The 22,443-nt window shown below is 37.0% G+C and overlaps 1 protein-coding gene across 4 annotated transcripts in view; it reads right to left on the bottom strand.

Annotated features, from left to right (window-relative positions):
* The window catches only part of LOC137285116 (protein FAM13A-like), a 73,945-nt gene extending 51,834 nt beyond the window's left edge, over positions 1 to 22,111 (bottom strand). The window contains exon 1 of one of the 4 annotated variants that reach the window (XM_067817334.1): positions 21,934 to 22,111. The gene's annotated coding sequence lies outside the window, so the exon portion shown is untranslated. The remainder of the gene's footprint in view (positions 1 to 21,933) is intronic. The other 3 variants (XM_067817336.1, XM_067817335.1, XM_067817330.1) reach the window with 3 other exon arrangements.
* Between the last annotated feature and the right edge of the window lie 332 nt (positions 22,112 to 22,443).

Here is a 22,443-nt window from a genome sequence, read left to right as displayed (position 1 = left end):
ACATTAAGACTATGAAAACGTTTACCAGAAAAAATGTATTAGTCATCCTCTAAAGATCAATACTATTCTTTAAAAGCGTTCTTATCAAGTGAATGTGTACTTCATTCCTTCGGGGTTGCAAATTCACTAGGAATGGTTTCTATATAAATTCACTTGGAATGGTCTCTATATATATTTCATTGATTTTCAGTTCATCATATAAACACACTGCCTTTGAGTTTCAGTGATTATTCATACCTGGAGCAGCCAAATTTAGATCCTTAATGGCCTCTCATGGGATCTTTTTAAGGCAACACCAGCTTTCTGACACTAACTGTCAGACCAAAGTGATATTGTACATAGACATTGTTACTTTATTTATGTTTACTGTCAGAAAATCTTTATTTGTGCATTGAAATCTATTTTCAAAACATTCTGGACCAAATTCTAATCTTAATTATTAGATGTTGTTGTCAAAAGAAAAACTATCTGTAACAGGAAATCAAAGACACTGACAACCTGATTCTCACTGGTCGCCTCTTAAAACAAGCATGGGTTGCTGAAGACAAGTAAATCTACCCTTGGACTGTGTAAGACTAGAGAGCTTGTGTGTTATCAGTGATAGATTAACAATAACAGAGCAGATATCACCCAAACAGATTGTTTGCAAATTCTAAAAGAGAGCTAAAAGGATCTTCGTTCATCAAAGGTTATCATTACGCTTACATTAAGAGATATGTCCACTGTCAAAAGTCAACCCAAAAAGAACATGTTGACACCATTATACCAGAAAATACATTGCCATTTCAGGTACAAGAATCATCATTCCGTATACTAGAGTAACATTCATACAACCAATGCAGATTATAGGAGTGTTTCCCATAATGCTACAATGTTGCAGGTGTCTTCCCTAGGCAGGTATGACATACATAGATCATAGATTGTAACTTAATCCCAAGGGATACTAAACATACGAACACAGCTAAGCATGCGTCATAATGCTGAAAAACGGACACCTGCCAGGCCAGTGTGGTTAAATGCAGACACTGATCTGACTAAATGACAGATTATCCGTCGTCAGCAATATTCATCAAAAAAGTGTCATCCAGATAATTGCAGAAGTCATTACACATGATGGAGGACATTTTCTTCCATCTTTTAGAATTACCAGGTTTTCCCTAAGCTCCTCAAATCATTAAACCGCTATAACCAGAATCAATTAGTGTGCACCATGCATGAGGATATGATGTCTGAGCCTGGAGCAAGAGGAGAGTCTCATCAGAAACTGTCTTCTCAGACTCGGTCCCTGAGCAAAGGCGAGGCATCACTGCGGTTTACTGCACACAAGTGGCAGAAAAAGTCCAGATTCTCCATTACAGTGTCACCTTCACTCACTACTCGATAAAATTGACTTTCTTGACATCCCACATCCTGTTCTGTTTTCAATGTTTGAAACAAGGCATGAAGGATACAAGTCAAGGAGACCTTGTCATTCCCTAATACTGACGTGAAAATCTTAAACCATAGACTTTCACAAGTCTCTAAATTAATAAATTAAATAGTTAAAATGATAATATCTAATCTGCCCGTCTGCCCGCCATTTATCTAGACTTGCCTCACTAAAAAATGTAATTACTTGACATACATGGGCATAGCCTTCAGCACAGCCTTTGAGCAAGGCTAATCTCATGGGTACCTTTTCAATTGCAGTTTAGTAGAAACAAACAAAACCTTCCATGACTAAAACACAAAAGAGAGTGGATTACCTATCTGAGAAAAGGAAATGCATGTTTTGGCTTACAGATGCTAAGAGCTGATGTTATCTTCTAACTTTAATCTCACTACTTACCCTAATGTAATTCTTATCATATATGTTTAACAATATGTAAAAGAACAACATATTTTCTTACCGAACACCATAATGTTAAACTTGGACTGTCTGAGGCACAGTTTTTGGATAATAATATGGCACACCTGAGTTAGGCAACAACCAAAACACTACCAACATAAAGTACCAAATGAATTCCTGTAGTTTAACATTTCCAGTGGTTAACATAGAAAATGTACACTGATTGGCTCACCCAATCAGAAAACAACATTTATAAGTGAGGTAAAATAAAAACCTATGTCCAATGGCTGGTAAAGCTACTCATAATAAGATTACTCATATCAGAGATAACTATATCTTACTATATTCCACATGTTTTTTACCCAATATTAAAATCCTCGACTCATATTCATTATGCCAAGTCAGGTCGGATACTTCACCAAACAACTAGTATGTGTGTGTTTCACCAGAAGCAGTAAATGTTTCTTAGTAGTCTTTGTCAGAAGAACTAACCACAAGGGCTAATGTAGTAGTATTCAAGTGATGAACTGTAAACCTTACATTAACTAGAAATGAACATATTTTACAGAAGGTTCACATTGAAAAAAACCCATAATGAACCGGAGTCTAGAGATTTTCTTCATTTTCAGAAACTGTTGAAATCTAGACTTGCCACATTTTCTAGACTTGTGTGGGCCTTCTTTGATATATTTGCTTCAAGAGTCATTTCATCTAAGTACATAAACATAATTTTCAAGTATTTGGGTGCAGCTTTTTGTGGGTGTAATTTATCTGCCTGGATAAGACGTGAGAATTCACCTTGATTTATGGAGAGAAGCTAAGTTCAGCATGTCTCCTGGTACAACATGTCCACATGTCAAACAATGTTAACATGCCAATCACTCAGTGGCTCTTACCAAAACATTTAAAATTCTATTCTGACAAGCAATTTAGTTACTGAGGAGTTTTAGTTAGCCTACGGGCAAACATTTTGAAACCATAACATTATAAACATATACAAGCAACATAACATCATACAAGCTACAGCAAGTCCAGGAAGGTTGCGGACCAGCATACAGTAAGAGTGAGTAAGAAAAACCTTAACATTATAAACATATACAAGCAACATAACATCATACAAGCTACAGCAAGTCCAGGAAGGTTGCGGACCAGCATACAGTAAGAGTGAGTAAGAAAAACCTTAACATTATAAACATCATACAAGCTACAGCAAGTCCAGGAAGGTTGCGGACCAGCATACAGTAAGAGTGAGTAAGAAAAACCTTAACATTATAAACATATACAAGCAACATAACATCATACAAGCTGCAGCAAGTCCAGGAAGGTTGCAGACCAGCATACAGTAAGAGTGAGTAAGAGACCAGTTCTACGTGGCTCTAAGCAATATTCCAGCAATATTACGGCAGGGGAGACCTGAAATGGTCTTCACACATGTATCCATAAGGGGAATCGAACCTGAGTCTTTGGTGTGACAAGCCAGCGCTTGAACCACTTGGTTACTCCACCATATATTACAGTTTATTTGCCAAAACACAGCCTTGTTTCAGTCACGACAGTCTGTAAATTTCAAGTCATCATAAATGGAAAACAATAATTACAAGCAGGGTCTCTTTTAATGCCAACATCCTTTCTAACTGATCATTCCTGTTTTTCTAACGAAAGAAAAAACAGCTTCTCTTGCAACACTGAACAAAGTCAACCAAAAATAGATACATTCAACTTCAAAGCAGACCCATTACAGAGATTTTTTCAGCAATATGTAAAGAATAGAATAAGTAACAAGATTTCAAGTTGTTCAGCAGGGTTTTTGATGTTCAATAGGGGCATGGGATCATTTGTTGAGAAAGGAACATTTCTCCTTCCATCCTTGCTCAGACATCACTAAAATAAACACTGTCCTCCCACTCTGTGTTAGAGGGGATATTCCAACACTTTTAGGCCGTCAAAATCAATACTGCAAACATCAAATCCTTTGTGTCAATTTCCTTAATGGGATTAAAAAGCCTTTCAATTGCTAGCATTAGATTTTTTATAACAAGATCATTTGCTAAAATAAAGAAATGATGGAAAGAACAAACACTGCAAATTTATCTTTGGCAACCATAATTCTGAAGGTGGAATTTCTATGTTCCTGATGCTGAAAGGAATGGTCATCAATGGTATCCATAAGAGAAAGATAGATATGGTGCACAGAGGCTCAGTTAACTGACATTCAAGCAGTTAACTCACTTCTCTGACAAAAAGAGCAATGATGTAAGCACTAAACAAGCTGAGTGGTGCACAAATGCAATACAGATATTGCCTTAATATCTATAAATGTATCTGGTGTTCAAATTAGCATTTGTAAGTTGTGACGTCTAATGACATCTGCTGAAGTATGTTCAAGTCGAGTACTTACATCAGCAGCTGTTTATTATAAGTTGACTTGGATAAGAACATGAAAAACTTCTGTTAATGACGTTAAACGTGTTTGCTGTCAGTGCTTCCAACCCCACTAATCCGGAACTTCCATCACACCTTGGAATACCACAACATGGCTTATTTGCGACCAAATGTTTTGTCTTCACAGATGCCAAATACTACCCTTGGTGCTCATAAACAAGGTATGAAGGAGTGAGGAGGATATCACTGTTTTTGATGAAATGCAACTCCAACCGAAATTAAATAAATTTATGTTGCCTAGTAAGGTAAACTCATAAAATTCCATATCATAAACATAAATTCTTCCATAAATATTACTCTGAATAAATGTTGATACTAGCTGTTTGTTATTTAATAGTTTATGTAGCAGTGTATCATGTATACATGGCATAATGGCTTCTTTTAACAAGAATGGGACACAGAAGACTTCAACCTTGATCTTCATGGGCGCCATCTGTGTATATCCCAATCAAGTACTTGTAAGCAGATAGAAACAAAGGATGGTGGCAGTCTTCTGCTCTGAACCCATGGCTACACAAGTAATCACGCATAATGACTCACTGAGATCAGTCGGCCTCTAAGTTCATATCTGTACTGAGTCTCAGGTTCAAAGAATATATCCCAACTTGTGACCAAACATGCTTAAAGGGAATACCACCAACTTCTGACAGTTGCAAACATGACACTAATCTGAGACACAATCTCCACTTCAAGTCAAGAAAGCAGAAGTCTGCTGTTGGCAATAATCAATTTGTGTTGCTATTAATGTTACACTGTTGGACGAAATCAGCCTTGATGATGGTATGGAGTACATCCCTTCCTCCGCAATCCTTTAGCTCAATCACATTAACAAACTGGTGAACAGACAAAAATGGAAACTTGTGGTTAATAGAATAAGCACTTATGACTTAAAAACATTAAACTCTTGGAGCACGATAAACAAGATGTCAGATCTTGTGATTGTCTGTGATGCTGACTATCAACCAAAATCTTCATTACAAGTTTCTCAAACTGACTAATAGAATGTTGTTGGACAGAGAACAAACAGACTGTAAATCAACATGACAATAAGGAAAGGATGGTACATGTTCTAATAAAAGCTGTTTCATTAACTCATTGCACAAAACCAAATATTCTTCATAAACAGTAGTCAATCCTTGCAGAATGAAAGAAGTGCTTGGGGTTCAGATATCCTTCGAATGTCGTGTAAAACAATACCAATAATAAATTTTAAGTGTGAACCATAGTTCTACAGCGAGGCTCCTGAGCAATTCAATTTCCTCAAACTTTGGATGACTTTCAAGAGTTGTTGAACCCTCACAAGCATGCATCCATTTATTGTCTGTTTGAGGTAGAGTCAACAGCAGAGATGGTTCATAAGTAGGCTTGAGCATGTAGGTGGGGTGTAGCTTATACTTCTGAAAGTCACCTTAGAGTCCTCTTGACTTTCATCATACCTGGAGAGGGCATAAATCAGAACCAAGGCATGCTATTACATGACAGGTCCGATCTTGAAGCCACTTGCGGTCCATCTCCATGTGGTGGTGCACTGTGCAGTCATCTGAATACACACAACACAGGGTGATGGTTGGCGGTGACTGTAAGCCCCACAGCAGCTATTTATATGCAGTCATTAGAACACACACAACTCATAGAGCCTATCCTAGTGATACATACACAGGATCCATACCTAGATCTAATCCATGCTAGATCAAATCCACAACAACACTACTGTTCCCTCTATAAGATATTTGACGTTTTCGTGATGAACAAAAGGGAACAGACCTAGAGATGTGGAACATACTCATTGCAATCTATGTCATATATTGTCACAAATATTGTGTTAAATAGAAGTAGTAAATCAACAGAACTCTCTACTGGCATCCATCTGACCTTGGTAACCACACTTAAGTACATGTTAATATTGGACAAAAATGTTACATTTATCAATAATAATGCGCTAAATGATATTTAACATGATGTAGTTTTAAGTGCCACAACCTATTACACTGTAATTATTTTTGACATTTGTTAATGTTAAATGAAAATGAACACAATGATGTAGCTCTATCAGACTGTCAGCATACTGGCCATGTAGGGCACTTTAAAATTCACAAAAGATTTGAAACATTTGCACTCAAACTCAAATTTTCTATAAGTGGTGCATGAGGTACACTCATTTTCCTTGACTCTGAATTATCAAGAACTTGCCAACTGCTCTTATCCTTCAATTGAAAGTAGTAACTTGGGCTGGCTAAAATAATTCACAATCAGAAACATCATCAATGGAAACAGCTGCTAGCAATCACTAATCTTACATTGTGATACATGGTTTGATTCCAGGATTTACAACTTGTTCTTGTGTACCCTGGAACTGTACAGTACAACAAACAGAGTGCTTAATAAAGTCTATTGTATTTAAGCAGTGTTGAAATACTTTCTAGAAATAAGAATCATGAAAAACACCTCATTCTGAGATGAAGATGCAGTTATCCCATTTTACTAGCAAGGAAGTTTATAATCTAAACAAGCGAGAGAGTGAGTAATTATGGTTTCATGCCTCTTTAAGCAATATTCCAGCAATACCATGGCAGGCTTCGCACATTCTACCCATGTGAGAACAGAACCCGGGTCTTTGGCATAACAAGCGAATACCATAACCACTAGGCTACCTCACCGCCCGTTTGTAATCTGAGAAAAATCATTGTCACGAACAGCAATGAATTGAAACATTCATCACTACGATTCTTTTGACATAACAAGCCTGACCATGACATGCTGAAGCATGTCAGGTATCCGCCATGTCTAAATGTAGTTACACTGACAAATAGTATTTATTCTAAAAGCATAAAAGCATGTACCATGTGAATCATGAAACGTGCCCAGACCCATGTACAAGGTACATGTTTCACTCTCATCAAAAACTACTGCACCTGAAATGATTCCCATTTGGTTCATCCACAAAGTAAACAACTTGTTTGTTTATCATCACTGTAACAAGCTTTTTTGTCATTTGCATAGTACTATTTTCTCCTGCTGCATTGGGATCTGGAACTTATTAATAATCTGAAATACAAAACCAATAATTGCTGAATAAAAAAATTCATAATGGCAAATAAAGTAATGGTTAAAAAACAACATAGTAACCGTTAAAATAACCAATTTGGCCAACATGACAGCCATGGTTTAAGTCACACAGAATATCTTTGGACACATTCAGAGCCACCTCATTTTAAATTTTAGACATCCATCTGAAGGGACCTGACTGTTTGAGACGAGATGCAAAAAAATGTCTAATGACAGCCTGACAAAATGTACAACAGAAAATAAGCCACACTGTAAGCTCTCACGTAACCTTCACTTGGGTGTGTTGTAAGTCCTGCTGTGTACTGAATATATGCATCATGACACCAAAATGTTCCCATACAATGTACATTGTGGGAGTGTATCTATCTCAGATTACAGCAACATCAAAGTTTTAGCTAGACTTTCCCACAGGTGCACATTGGGCCCAAATCAGCAGAAAATGACAGATGAAAGTCCCAAACAGGACTTACAGTTTCTCTACTTTTCAGCTTGTGATTCAAGAAAAACCACTACTAATATTGCAAACAACACTTTCAGGGCATCATCAAATGAAGTGCCCCAACAGAAACAAAACCGGTGAATAAACAGTGTCCTGAAACATTTCACATTTTAATCACCAACAACACCATCCCATTCTCAATAAAGCTAAAGAAGCTTAATCCACTAAACACAACAATGGATGTCCTACCTAATGCAAATGTAATGAGAACATCAAATTTTTAATTGTCATTGTCTAGCCACAAGATATATTACATCACACTCATTAATTTTCCAACAGAATTTGAAAGTCCTTTCACTGACCATAAACAACAGCTGTGCATCTCCTGATTCTCGTGAACATGAAAATAGCACAGACATGTCTGGAAAACACAGACTAACGCAGCAACATGGAATAAGTTGCCATACTTGCTAGACATCAATTAAACAGTCTCTACTGTAAGCACCCATGCAGACATGTGCAGCCATCTGGCTTTCTTCAAAAACAGCATCCCCTAAAGAAAACCCAGTTTTCCTCTCTTCATCCATTGAGTCATGCCCTTGTGACCAAATGAACAACTTCAAAATATAACAAGCACATGTTACAGTGCTATTCTTTCCTCCCACACTAAATTAAACATTGCACACACTTTCATAACCCGATTTTTACTTCAAGAATGGTTAACTGTTACAGCCTTTTGAAGAATAGAATTTTTGCTCAAGTTTCAGCAAATACCTATTATTATTTTTTTAAATGATATTCCTAAATAAGTAGGAAGAATATTCCCTGAAAGTGCACTCAGGTATTATTAGATTACATAGAAACAAACAGAAACTCATCAACATAAATATTCTTACATATTTTTTTACAAAAAAAACAGGCACCAATTAACCTCTATATTTTTCCTTTATGTCTCTCGCTGAAAAGTATATCATCATAAATCTTATCAGTTTATCCTAGATGTTTGCATATTAAAAATGTAAAAGATAAATTTCATTTGATCATCAATTCACTATATCTTTGCCCTGACAAGACAACATCAAAAAAAGATTTGTCACATTAACAATAACTGAACACACATCCCCAACAGCACAAAACTTCAAAAGCTTACCTTGAAATGTGGCCTCAGTGTCACTTACAGGACAAATAATCACAGCATCAGTAACAACACTAACAACTACTGCGCACAGACCCAACGACCTGCTGAAGGCTGGTATTATCACAACAGAAGGAACAAGGTCTTTCCAACAAGAGTTTCCAAGGCCTTTCTGAGGGAGTGTTGAGAAAGTCCGGGAGTCCCTGAGGCCTGCTTGTGTGTTGCGCAACTTGTGTCCCTGGAGTGAGGCTATGTTCCTATCTTCTCACTGTGGATTGTCCCAGGTAATAGCCAAGGTGCAGCACCACCACAGTCAGTGCTGCATGTGTCTACATGATGCCCATTATTATAATACAACACTTCATGGTATGGCATTTCCCTGATATTTCATAGAGAAACTATCCTCTGCACAAGCATCAATAGATTCACATTCAAACTTCATTCAAAATGCTGTGCATTATTTCAGAAACAATACAATTCACTCAAAACTATCTTGTTTCTTTTTCATGTTTCTGTATTTCCATGACTTTTTCCCCATTAGAAGCTCAAAAAATATCATCCGGACTTCAAGTCATCCAGAGAAGCTGTGAGCCAGGTTTCTGTCAGCAGGTATGAGTGGTCTAGCAGTCGATACAAGATGGCCTATCCATTTGGTTACAGCTACAGGATTGTTGGGAAATCACTTTCAGTCAGTGGGTTTCTGACTTTTCGTCCTCTGCCTCTTTAGATATATGTTGTAGCCCTGAAAGCTTCATACAATGCCTAAAGACCAAACATACATTGAAATTTATAACTGTGCTGTGAAAATGTCATCTTGAACTCGCTGCCACCAGTGAGGCGCAAGATTATTTTCTCACATTCTTGAAATAGCATTTTCCACTTACACAACTATTTAAGTAGCCAAAAGACAAATATTGATTCAATTTTAAAAAACAAACACAGGTCAAGAAGAGAATGGAATTTTAATGTACATCACAGCAGCATGCGACGTAATTAGGACTTGAACATGAACTCCACCAATGAAGTATTACATTGATTCCTCCAACTCTATGGCTGTGGTGACATTGGTCACAGCTGAGAATAGGTTCTCCCAGCTGAATGGGCAATCATCAATCAGCAGTTATAGGGAGGCAACAAATACTTGAGTTCTCACCAGGCAAAGAGAGACTGAAAACACAAGGCTCAGTACTCTCTGGGATCTGGTAGAGATAGGCACTGGTACAGCTGGGCTCTGGTACAGATGACCACAGTCAACCAGGTCTCAAGAAACAGAGGAACAGTATCAACACAGCTGTCTCCCATAAACTGAAACTGTGTAGACACCATAAGAAACTTACTTCCTAACAGACCTGTACTTTTCTGTCCATCCAATGAGAGAATAGAATGCGACACAAAGTGTACTAAACGTATCATACTGCATGACATATATCACATGAAGTAGGGCTGCAATGATTCACCCTGACCTCAGTTTGATTCCAATTTCTTACACTGGACTCTCTAATCCATCAATTTCGATTTGAGTCTTCATACACGTAAAAACACACAGAATTCATTTAACTCTCAGAGTTCAAGCTAGTCGTCCTACATAACTTAAAATTAATCATCAACTAGGCGATTTCAACAATGCTCTCTGGATAATTATCCCACTGTCAACTAATCACGTTTTGCCTTATTTCAGCACTCGAAACTACTCACACTGGATTAAAAATTATGATTTCACTGTGTAGAAACTACTGAAATAGATATTCAAATATCAAAAGTGAGACTGTTTATCAAAAATTGAAACTGAGGTGTTAGAATCGACTTAACATGAATTTAATCGAATCTAACACTCTGCATACATTATATCAAGTGCAATAAACTGCATAACATGTGATCCTAATGGAAAAACTACAGCAGATATCAGAATAGTACATATACCACAGTAATAGGCTACATTGTATGTCAGGTTCAATCAGTTCCAGTCTGAAGCATTAAGAACTGGTTCAGAGCAACATCCTCTAAATGCCACTAATCAATGACTACCAAGTCAGGATATATGTTCACATGAACTCAGCACTATTTTAAGACCTACATCAACTTAAATCCTCAATGGAAATTTTATTATCAAGAATTTAATGCTGGTTGGAATGTGTGCCTTCAATCATATAAACACAACAGTTCAAGTATGTCTAATCATTTAAGTGTTTAAATATTATGAGGTCATGTGAAACATCTTAGGGCATGTTTGGTGTGCAAATGGTCAGCCATCAATGGTTGGATAGCCAAAATTCTTTATTCACCCTGAGGTGCATATAGCTAAGGTATTGTGGAATTCTATTCAAGATGAATCTTACAGCATGTATCATTTTAATAAAGACCATGACTGAGAACATTTAAACTGTTCCAACTAAAATGGTCATTTCAGACAAAGTCTTAGAATACCTGGCTGCATTTTCATAGAAAAGGATCTATCATTTCTCAGCTGTTTCCCATCTGACAAGTCTCTTCAGTGACTGTTCACTACTTTAGTTCTTTCAAAGAAACATTTCATCAACTGAATCATTGCATAGAAAAACAAACTAAATATGTCAAGTCTGCAAGGTCTACCAATGAGTCTTCAACTGCATCTTGAAACCAAACCTAAGAGTTTACCTGCTAACACACCATATATATATCCAACCTTTATTTCTCCTCAATACTTGCTTTAGTTGTTTTCTTCATGGCTGATAACCATGTCATGAATATTTCATCACTGTATCATCAACATTCCTCTTTGCATCCGACATGTTGACTGCAACATACAACACAGCGAAAAACTTCACACCCAAAAGCAATACACGAAGTCATTCTAGCATAACCAAACAGGCTTTAACTGCTGGCAACATCACTTATCCCACAACTAAGACTTGTAACACATGCATCTGTCAAGGTGAAGACAGCTATGTCTTCCTGTAGGCATCTTCTCATGAAGAGCCTGAAGTCTTATACCAAACATCCAACATGGCAAAAGGTTATCTCAATATAAACAACCAGTAAAGCCAGGCCAATCACAAGCAAACTCTGACATGAACAATGAATTGGAAATAAGACGTGTGTACAGGTATGGCTTGCTAGTAGGGGGTGCAGCAGTTGGACCAAGTCTAGCTCAAGAGTGAGTGAGTGAGTGAGGAAGGAAGAGAGGGAGGGAGGAGGAATCAATCTTCTTTTCTTCCTGAATGCTATAATATAAGGTGGTGCAAAATGACGAAGTTTCCTTTGGCAAACATTTAATATACATCACTTTCTAAACCTAACAATACAAATTACCATTATTTTTTCAATGTTTAAACACTTACAAATTCAAAATATTTCACAGAGACATGACTTCACCCCTACAAGCTTCCATAACATCCTACCAGACAACATTTTAAATCCAGCATTTCCTTAGCCCTAAAGGAAGAACTAACATAAGAAAACTGCTGGGCTGGTGTCCAACTCTAGCACCTCAATGAAGAGATGGCTCTGTTCACATGGTTGTTCTGAGTGATTGTGATAGAGCAATGAATATCAGACTACTGTCACATGTTCTGTATCCTGGAAGAACCACTGGAGGGTTCAAATGTTTTCATGAAGCCATGCTTCTGATAACCCATGGGTATTTTGGGAGAATATCTGAGGCTTTTCCTGAAGGGAGTCTGGGCCAAAATACATTCCAGACTGAGTGAGTGGCACCATTTTTCAAGTTTCTGTTATCTTAATCTCATGTTTTCAAACACTCATTAGACTTGTACTGCCATGAAAACCATTCTACCAATAAGACCTGATAATTAACAGACTGTCAAGGTATTGATAGAATACTGCTGGCTACAAAACCTGGGTCTTAGGTGAACAAACCTGGGTTTTAGGTGAACAAACCTGGGTCTTAGGCAGGACAAGCTGAAGCTTTCACCACATCACAATCTATAATATGACAGTTATGAGAGTACATCATGTTAGAAAATAAAATTAATCCTGGTGTTAACTATTAAGTACTTCTGCCAGTGGCATTAACAGAAAGTGAAACACTATCTCATGGTTAACCTCTATTTTAAAGTTGAATAAACAACTCTAAAAACTATTATCATAAAAGCTGGGGCATCAAATCACTGTTTCTTTCTAATGAATCAGGATCTGATATACTCCTTCATATCTTACCTAAATGTCTAAATATTCTTACACAATCTACCAAAATTTGCTATTAAGCATCACACATTCAAAGCCAAGAGTTGACCTCATCCTGAAATCTGATTTATTGCCTCCCTATCATGTAATAGGGTAATTGTATACTGAATTTAGGCTTAAAAAAACTATAAAGAACACTATGGGATAGCATCAATTAGTCTTATCTATGGAAGAGGATCTGTTCAACTGGTTTGACCTGTGGCAGCCTCGCATGGAATGCTGCTGGGATTGTAGGTAAGCCTAACAACTCGGTCAAGGCAGTAACAATAAGATTGAGTTGCTTCAATACTGCTTTAATTCCCTGGATTTCATGTCCAGATAAAGGCAAAAGAATACTAAATGTGATGCTCAGTAGTTGTCAATTTTTACCACTTTGCTAAATGAACAGGTTATCAACTATGAGATTCTGTTCTGACAAAGGGAAATAACTCAAATGAAGCAATTCCGTCCATGGCCTTGATGATGAGAAAAAATTTGCACAATTTTAACAAAGCCTCAAGCAAAGGAATGAATCATAGTTTTCACTCTATGCTCATTTTTTTTCTGTCCAATTAAAATGAATGTTTTCCTCTATGAATTTTCTGTTACTGTAATTTAAACGAAGGACTTGACCCCAGAGCCCTAACACTCAAAGTAGTTTTTTAATATTAGGTTTAAACAACATTGACAAGTTCTATTAAATTGTAATCTTTAATTCCTAAAACTATATTACGATAAAGTTCATTTATACTTCACCTTTAAAAAAAACCCACATAATGAAAAAAATACAGTGCTGAATGAGTCATTGACTGTAAATTTAGCAAACATATTTCAACTACTGTACTTAAATTCGAAACAAAAGTCATTATTCTGTAAGTATTAAAAAATGTGACCTATAGAGACCTGCATTAAATAAACATTAGGGCAAGAACTTGATTGATTGATTCATTCATGGAAATGTTAAAATTTTCATGGCAATGAATCAGAAATTTATTATTCATTTTCGTAAATAAGTATCCACATCACAACTTTACTGATACATCGATGCAAAGGCATCTTACTAACAGTAGTTGGCACTGAATTTTCCTCCTTACCTCTGTAATCCTCAATGATGTTCACGCCAAGATCTAATATACTACATGGATGAGATTTGCTACATTTCTTCGTCATGACACACAAACAAGATAATCAGCATGGTGGAGCAGAGTAAATAATAACCCCAGAGACAACAGGCGACTTAATGGATTACAATAATCAGAAAATAAGCCCTTTTGCTAAATCACAATGGCAAATAAACATCCGCTGATCCACAAATGCCGCAGAAATCAATGAAACATGCTTATCCTTGCCAGTACTGACTCTTGTCTGGACCGAAATGGACGACAGCCATGGAAATTGACATGAAGGTGATCAGATTTATTGAGACCTATCAGAGTCCTGCATCAAGCTCACTAATCAATTGTCACAAGCACAGAGACGGAAATTGAAAAGTCAGGTTTGGGAGAAAAATAGCCATCACCAGAATTAAGAACTGACATACACCTCGTCAGCTAAATATCTACAAAACAGCAAAGTACGTATCTAGATGTTCATCAAACAATGACCCTTTCAACTATGACTAAGTAATCAGATTTTTGACAAAACAACATAACCTGTTTCGGGTGTTCTTTGGCTCCTATGTGTCTGCTGCATGGTACTTGAATCTACTAACTTCCTGAATATTTAATGACCAACATTTGGGTTAAGACGGAGATCCCTGGCTTTATCATGAACTTGAAATGTATGTCAATGATACCTCACCACAGCCTAAATGTTAAACATCAAAAGGCTGCTGGGATTACCTGGATCAAACTACTGCAAGAGAATTCTGCAGGGATCCAAGGACACTTAATTGATTTCAATTCCTGGAATTGTCAGTGTCATTTGGGCCCTGCAAGAAGGGGGCAAAACATCCCTTTATCATTGAAACATTTCACCAAATAGTGAAAAAGTTTGGATTTATGCTGCTAATAGCATTATTCAGCCAAGTCATGGCTGCAAAGTGACCATGTACATGTACATGGAATTGATGCAACTATCTCGTCAAATATGACTGAACCACTTTAGTCCACAGTTTTTAATCACTTGGCCTTCTACTTTCATTGTCCTATCAGTGGCCTCCAAAAGATGTACTCAGAAAACTTGCATAGAACACTGACAAGTGAAGCAGTCAAAAGTCTGAGCATAGAGATACAAATGAATTCACAAAAGATTTACATGAAAAAATTAGCATACTTCTCATTTACTCTTGACAGCATTAAATTTGATACTTCACAAACATTTCAACTTTTATCAATTCTTAGTAAGACAAAATCAGTTTATGCTACATGGCTACTACTGCTGGGATCTGAACGTTACACTGCCTGCACAGGGAAAAGAAGGTCAGTGAATCCAAATGTCACATCTACCTATATGGTAATATGGTACTTGTTGTTTCCCTGTCTGTCCTGGGATCAGAAGGTCAGTGAATCCAAATGTCACATCGACCTATATGGTAATATGGTACTTGTTGTTTCCCTGTCTGTCCTGGGATCAGAAGGTCAGTGAATCCAAATGTCACATCGACCTATATGGTAATATGGTACTTGTCGTTTCCCTGTCTGTCCTGGGATCAGAAGGTCAGTGAATCCAAATGTCACATCGACCTATATGGTAATATGGTACTTGTTGTTTCCCTGTCTGTCCTGGGATCAGAAGGTCAGTGAATCCAAATGTCACATCAACCTATATGGTAATACGGTACTTGTTGTTTCCCTGTCTGTCCTGGGATCAGAAGGTCAGTGAATCCAAATGTCACATCGACCTATATGGTAATATGGTACTTGTTGTTTCCCTGTCTGTCCTGGGATCAGAAGGTCAGTGAATCCAAATGTCATGCCAACCTAGATGTTAGTATGGTACTTGTTTCCCTGTCTGCCCCTGGGAGTAATGCTGGGTGTCAGTACAGTAAAATAATGCTCATATCCCAGGCCAGATAGATGTTAGTCTAGCACCCTAACCCTGGCATCAGAAAGGACTTGCACAAGCAGCAACACACAGACCTACATGCTCATCATTGTGTCGGTGCAACAAAGATCTTGAACACAATGTTAGAAACCATTTCATCTTGCCTCTATGCTTAACCATCACCGGCAGGTCCGCAACAGCAAGATTTCTGAAACACCTGTATGTGTTTTGACAATCAATCAGCTTAATTAAGTAGGATAAAGACCTGCATGCAGAGTGTAAACAGAGTCAAAGACGACAGAGCATTAGAACATATAATAAGGAATGAGACAGCCATACCTTTCGTACACAAATACAACTTGGCTCATTTCCATGGGCTCCACAACCAAACCATTCAACTATTTTATGCAGTCTGGTCAATAACAAACCGAAGTATACATCTAACTGAGAGCATGTTGCAGCTTGGATCAGGTTATATTTTCACAATAACATGGTGATCCTAATATCAGCAGCTGCTTCCAACAGTCACAGATATATTCCACTTACTTAAACTTTACATCTGTCAACTGATAACACAATATAAATGTAGGCCGTAACAATGCCTAATTTCACAGTTGAGGTACTCTTGAAATCATGATGTAGGCTTCAGTTGGATTCCATTATAAATACACTGTCTGGAGTCCATGAGACTAGGGCAGATTGTGATCAGGGTCGCAAAGCACAAGGTAATACTGGGGATATGAACATTTTTGTCTTGTGTTTAAGTACAGGAGTTAAAACCACCAAAGTTCCTATTTTCATTAATTCAGAAGCTGTTTAACCTTGCATATTAACATTAAATACAGTAATGTAAAACTTTTCATTGGAGCCTCTTCCTCTCTATATTGGTCTTGATAACAGTGAAGTACCACACCAAGCCTTCTCAGGTATAATCCAAGTAACATGAATGTGAATGTTTAAATGATGCAAACGATTCAAATTAATAAGGATGGAGGGAGCAAAGTAGGTCTGCCTAATTCATAAATCTTAATCAAAATTAACATTCTAAAAAACTGTCCGACATATTCTCACAGTTCAATTAGTGAGTGTGAGTTTGGTTTTACGCTGCTTTCAGCAACGTTTTACTAATATCACTACGGGGGAACAACAGAAATGGGCTTCTTACATTGAGTGTTGGTGTCTGGTTTTCTTCAGTCCATCACTGAAAACCCCATAAAAGGTTTCTAAAGATGTCTGAACATGAATTTTGCCATGTTCAACAATGTTCCAGTCATATTAGATCAACATACACCTTAAAAGGTCTTCAAACACTGAACCCATGTTGGGAATTTAACTTCAACATTTAACCTGGTCATTTGGCACAATAAGTGAATATTTCAACCACAAGTGTCATCTGTCTGGAGCACATCAATATCCGTGTCTGAAACACAATATTCATGTCTGGAAGACAATGATCACATCTGGAACATAAAATTCATGATCATTTTCAGTTCTGAAACAGAAGCTTCATGTTTGAACACAAGGTCTTGAACACAATAATCATGTCTGCAACACAAGATTCACGCATTTAAGTCCATAAGTATTACTACTTTGACTCATGGACTTCCAATAAAACCCCTGGTGATAGTATCTTCAACCAATTGGTGAAACCCTGCCACTCTGGGTCATCTCCACCCATTTGTAATACAGCAATAATAGCCACATGGCTGTGGAGGAATGGCAGAGAACATCATTGATTATTAAGCTCTTAACTGTTATATTCTTTCCACAACCTAATACATTTTGGAGTCTGTTACTTCTGAAAGGAACCTATTTCAATTAGGCTTTCCATTCTTTGGACAAAACATGAAAGTTTCAATTTCATCAAAAGGACACATAACCCCAATATGTTCTGTGAAAACAGATGTATGGACTTTTATATTACTTTTGTGACTTGAAGTATCATTACATCGCCAATATAATATTGTGAAACAAAATTGTGAATGAATTGTGAATCGTTCAGCTGAACACACCATGATACCAAAGAGGTATGTAAGTCAAAATGAGGATACTTAATAAAAGGACTGTATAAAAAACCACTGAAGATCAGTTAGAATCTCTTTCAGCAAACCCATGCTTATCAGAAGAGATGAACAATGGAATTAGGTGGTCAGGGTTGCTGCCTTTTCTCAAATATTGTCTGAATAAATTAATTTCCACATATATCTAAATCACACTACTACTGAAATTCCATGTAGTTTGCCAGACAAACATTCAGGTATTAGGGAGACTAGTCCAGAGGACAAATGCAGACCTATTTCAAGGTCCTAAGAGTTTGTAGCTAGTTATGTGTGGCTAGTACTGCTTGAAAAAAGACATGTTTACATTCAGGCTCTGCTATAATCAGTAGATATATCTGTTATGTATGCATTACACAGCACAAACAGCTGGTGAAGGAAATATTATGAATGCCATTAACTGTATACAAAAAACATTTTCTGCTTCAGTTCATCTTTCATTGTGTCCATCCAACTGCCAGCTGTGATATAACAAAACTTAACATACAGATTAATAAAATATAATGACCCAATAATACTTGATTTAGTACTGCAGTGGTACAATCATTTACATTATACAGTTGAAAATCTTACCTGAGCACAAACTATCATTACTTACAGCAGGTTATTTCATAATGAAAAGTTTTGGTAACGTTTTAGGTTGACATTTTTGTTATCCACATGTGTCCTTCAGGATAGTGTCTGTGGTATTTGAATAGAGAGACCCCTTATAACATACAAAGTTGAGGACTCTTGATTGTTCAGCTTAGTTCTAAAGAACTGATGATCTTTGAAGAAGGAACAAAAACAAGTGGTCTTTGTCTGCAGATAACTGAGAGAGATCCTTTGAGTGGCATGATTCAGTGAAGCTTGACTTTCTGGTCTTTCAATACACCGGCTTGGAAAATCTCTTAAGCATGACATTAATTGGACAGGGCCTATCTTACAATGTATAAATAGTTTATATGCAACAGGGCTCCAGATAAGGGTCGTATCAACGTATGTATGGATAAAAAATATGCACCATACGGTATGAAACAATTCAGACAACGCACCAGATACCCATCACAGCAATGGTGTTCGATCGTAAAATAATTTATGGACGTGTTAATTTGAAAGGTATTTTGTTACTGTTTATTAACCTGTTTACACAAGCGTAGCAATGTTGAGGTGAATATATATAAAACAATATACAAGATTACTTACACTCCATAAAATTCCAATCAGTACTCCAAATGTACATTAAGGGTTTAGGTACTCCTACACTGAAAAATAAGGAGTATGTAATCTCGATGTTGAAAAATCATCTGGAGCCCTGATACACGCTGAGGTTCTTGATGCTTATCAATGTCACTAGCATTCAACACAAACACACGCGCACACACGCACACATGCACATCCAGTGATACTCAGTGAAGTGATGATGAGTATTATGGATAAGAACATCTTTTTTACTTATTCACAAGACATATGATGGTAAGAAACCATCACCCAACTATCTACACACAAGCCAATCATCATCAAATGCTATTATGCTCCTAATATTCAGAGACACTTTTCAGACGCAAACATTTAGAGCCTGTTTTGGGAATGTGTCTTTCATAAGTAGATTTATTTCAATAAAAAGTTATCAGTGTGAATGGAGATCGATCTTGAAAAAGGTTGGGTACCTCACATCATCCCTATTGCACACCTGTATTACTAGTCTAAGTTTACATGGGAATATAATTAGACAATATACCTATTACAACAGTTAGTCATGATACAATATGTACCTTAAAAAGAAAGGTTGTCACAAACTGATGGTCAAAGATGAACTTATACAAATTACTTACATATAATATGAACAAAATCTTATAGCAAGGTGGAAACAACCATTACAAATAGGTATACATTGACCATTTCCTTGTTCTGAAATTTACTGTTCACAGAAATGATACAGTTAAGGTATGAAACCATTTACAATCTACCAAGGTATGTGTATATTTCAGCAAGTGTACACATCACTGCAGTCTTTTTGAATGACATCACATTTATTGACACTTACATAAGTTTACAGTTGCATCCCACAGATCACCATGTTTAATCAGCCTAAGTAAACTTAGCGTCAGTACTATTCGTTACACTCCACTACTGAGTCTAACAAAACCTTATGGGAGGTCGCGTCAGGTAACCTTTGAGATTGACCAATCAGAACACAACTTACCAAATCGCGAAAGTGGACATTCGCACATACCTTTTGAACTTTTTATCTCGAAAAGGTTCGTATCCAAATGATTCCGAATGCTATTTAACGTACGCCTGCTTCTGGGTGATGAGCACGGCATACATACAACCATGACAACGGTGAGTAAACAGTCGCTGAAAGTAGTGTTTTTGGCAATATTCAAGGATGTCAGCTTGCGGAAATATTAGCTAATGGTAACCATGTCAACAGAAACCCTAAAGCGTATATACTGCAGGTCAAATAATTGTGTTATATGCAGATTTTTGTTTGAGGAGAGATCTGTGTCAGTGACCTGAATATTTTGAAAATTCATCCGATCCCTAAATAGTAGCCATCGTCTGATTGGTTAAATCTATTTAACAGTCTCGCGTTTGATTGGACGGTCATTGGTCTCTCAAAGGTTACCTGACGCAACCTGCTATTAGGTTTTGTTAGACTCAGTGGTAGAGTGTAACGAAATACACGGAGACTAAATTTACTTGGACTGCATGTTAAATGTTCTCAAAATGTGTTGATTAAATTAACGTCATTAAAAGAGATATGACAGAAAATTAATCAGAAATTGTGTAGATGTAGCTACAATGATTATCCACAAATGTATAAAATTTAAGCAAGATCCAATGAATGTTAAACTCATGTAAATTATTTATGCTACACAAAATTAACATGTAAGTCTATGGAAATTTCACTTTTGATGACTCACTTTTGGCCAGGTACTGTGCATGACATTGAGTATGGCGCCTAATAACATGTGCTATATGCAAACATAGCACACTCTCCAAGTCCTAGGATTATCGGATCAAAGAATATGTTGTCACAATCAATCAAAATATGTATATATCTCAGACTAACATGCTTGTACACTTTTAAGTCACTCATACATATTATAATTTAATATCTCAAAATCAATAAACCTGGAAAGTCATCTAGCCTTGGCAGATATCACTGAACCTGACAAGACTAAACTGAGATTTGATTTTCATTGGGAAAGTAGCCGAGTCAAGCATACCAGGATTAATTTCTACCTCATTTATTCCATAAAACAGACTATGGCCCAGACTATTTCTCGAAACATTCCATGTTTTTATCCTACCAAACAGTCCCTGTGCCAAAATATGTCTGCAGCTGGAATAAATTAACCAACCTATCAGTAAACATGTAAAACAAAATCAGATGAAACCTTATGCACAACTTACTGGATTACTTACTCTAAAGATATTTTCCAGAAGACCGAAAGTAGGTATATTTGCAGGTAGCAACATAGGTCATGATAGGATGAAAAATTCAAACAACCATACAATCAAAGGATTTACCGCCGTAACAAACTGCAGTTCGCACCAACATGCGCGTCACACTTCGAGTATCATGTATATTACAGAACTAATATTATAAAACTGTCGGATCTATTTTTGTCAATTTCTGAGAAATACCCCGAGTTAACGCCAAGGCAGACGAGTTTCCCTCCATACATGCAATCGCTTGGGCATGTTGCACGTTGTTCGTCCAACGCAGGTGTCACTACATTTAACCATTTTGTGTTTGTGTCTTCCTTAACAACACGATATAGACTGACGTTAAGGCGAACAAAGATTATGTGTTATCATACCCGCTTACCTTTTGAATGAATTATTCCGAGAAAAGTCAGTATTCCAGTATAAACACAGAGAACTGATATCCCGACACAGCAAACAAATTTGTTTTCTCTGCAATTTCGAGGAAGGTCAAGGAATTTGTAACGTTTCAGCCAATCACGTTCCTCGAAACAAACCAATTTTGCTGGCAAGCGGTGAAGGGGAGAAATGCTTACCTGTGCAATTTTTCTCACGGATGTTGTTTGAATAAATTACCGTTCGGTTTGCATTTTTAGCGCAGGTTGAAACAAGACTTAAACAAATACATGAGATTTATACATTGCTTAGTGGATTCACCCCCTGAAAATAAAATAATCCTGTCTGTCTGATATGTGTGTGACTGTTTGGGTATTTTTATAAGATGCTGCTTTTGTATTTGTTCTCGTTTGGGCTTTTAATGTGCACGTTTTAATAGTCCGAGAGAGAGGAGGTGTAATTCACATTGTACATATACATGCCTATCTATAACATTCATCAAGTTTTAGGGGACCCC

The sequence above is a fragment of the Haliotis asinina genome, chromosome 5 (assembly GCF_037392515.1).
Source record: "Haliotis asinina isolate JCU_RB_2024 chromosome 5, JCU_Hal_asi_v2, whole genome shotgun sequence".
NCBI lineage: Eukaryota > Metazoa > Mollusca > Gastropoda > Lepetellida > Haliotidae > Haliotis > Haliotis asinina.
This window is presented reverse-complemented; position numbering and strand designations above follow the sequence as displayed.